This window comes from Erigeron canadensis, chromosome 5 (genome assembly GCF_010389155.1).
Source record: "Erigeron canadensis isolate Cc75 chromosome 5, C_canadensis_v1, whole genome shotgun sequence".
Lineage (NCBI taxonomy): Eukaryota > Viridiplantae > Streptophyta > Magnoliopsida > Asterales > Asteraceae > Erigeron > Erigeron canadensis.
The window spans coordinates 8,811,182-8,813,109 of record NC_057765.1 but is presented as its reverse complement, the minus strand read 5'-3'; the positions used below and the strand labels follow the sequence as shown (position 1 = coordinate 8,813,109).

Genomic DNA, 1,928 nt, shown 5'->3' with positions numbered 1-1,928 from the left:
TTACATTTATTGAAATAGATAAATTCAAAATATAACTCTTATTATTTATGAAAATCTTTGCATTTATATAAAAACATACGTTATCAAATATTCATATTAACTATCACATATTATACTTCATGCGATACTAATGAACATAAAATGAAGTTAAAATGTAAATATAATGTAAAATCATAACGATCTTTTATTTTTTACAAAGTGATATGTGACTTATTAGAATTTCATCACACTCTTTTAAAGAAAATAGTTTCATAAAACTTACTTCATCAAATAATAAAATTCGTAAAAGTTGAAAAACTTTAATTAGATATAGTTAGGATCCAAATTCAAATTATAATTAGATTACAAAGAACAAACCTATGATTCAAATTACGTTAAATTCACCTAGTAATTGATAATAGTTTTTATAAAACGTAAAATCACCACCACGAAAAGGATAAAAAACTATATTACAATGTGATATATAATATTGGTTATATTGGATAGTAAAATTAAGAAATAAATAATTTGAAAACAAAATATTTTCCAATTTTAAAAATAAATTTTAAATTCATACGGTTTCTATTATGATATAGAATGTTATTTTTTACTTTTATTTTTGTAAGATTTTGTTTATATATAGATTTTATTTTTATTTAATTTAATATTTTTAGATAATATAATTTTGTAGATTTATATATTGTAAAAAAATATAGAGATGCCAAATAGGATAAAGACCTATGTGACAATTTTTAAAAATAGCTTTAAATTGTAGAAGACTTTAAAATGCTAGGATAACTATTGTTTTAATATTTATATAGATATCTTAAAATACATTAGTGATGTATGATTAAAAAAAATATGCACAAATAATCAAAATTGGTATTAAGAATACTTCATCTTTGCATTAAAAAAAATTTGTCTCAGATATTACATCTTTGCAAACTATAACTTTTGAGCATAGTTTGTTGCATTCCGTCGTACTAAACCTTATGTATAATGCAAGTTATTAGAAGTGAAAGAAACATAGATTAAATGATAAATGATCGTAGCTGTCCTGAGCTCCTGGCTAGGTCTACCACAAAATCACAAATACTCCAAAAACTAACTAGCGCGCAAGGACCGAACAACACTACTTGAAACCAAATTGCTTGAGAGATACATGTTTCTAAACATTTTCGAGTATGAATCTCGATTAACTCCATCAAAAACTATTTGTCGTGAGGCATGTTCGATCGATGAGTTTCCATATCAAACTAATTGGCCATATATTAAGATTGTGGGACTTGTGTTTTGACCGACGATACAATGTGATTTTTTTAATGTTTTCCATAACACATATATATTACGGTATAAAACGTATCGATTTAATATATATTAATATTTGCATTTCTACTTGGGGAGGTGTTTGATAAAAAAATTCGTGATATACCGTCATTATTAGTTTGTGTTTAAACTGAATCTAAATTCTAAAGGGTCCTTATATTCGTTAATATAAATGTTAATAGGAAAAATCGTTAATATGAATAACAGGTAATACTTATATAATTATATATTTGCAAAACCAGTAGGAATGATGCATTGGGGATGTAGCTCAGATGGTAGAGCGCTCGCTTAGCATGCGAGAGGTACGGGGATCGATACCCCGCATCTCCATATTTTGTAATTTTTAGTATTTTTTCCATATATATATTTCTGGTTTGTGAAAGCTTTTTGCAATTTAATGAAAGATTTGATTTGGTTAAGTTCCAGGATAATTAAGAGACTATGTACTGCGAGAACCGATGATTTCAATTGTTCAAATGAAAATAAAAACAAAAATTGTGTTTGATAATAATAGTTTGATTTCACCGTCTAAGCATCCGCAAACATAATACCCCTTGTAGATGCATGTTTGAAGACAAAACAAACATTACCTAAAATATATGACTATATTTTGAACTCTGAAG

The 1,928-nt window shown here is 25.9% G+C and overlaps 1 non-coding gene across 1 annotated transcript; it reads left to right on the top strand.

Moving 5' to 3' along the window:
* The first annotated feature begins 1,562 nt into the window (after positions 1 to 1,562).
* On the top strand, positions 1,563 to 1,635 carry TRNAA-AGC. Its single transcript has one exon. It is a non-coding gene; the product is annotated as a tRNA-Ala (tRNA).
* Positions 1,636 to 1,928: the final 293 nt, after the last annotated feature.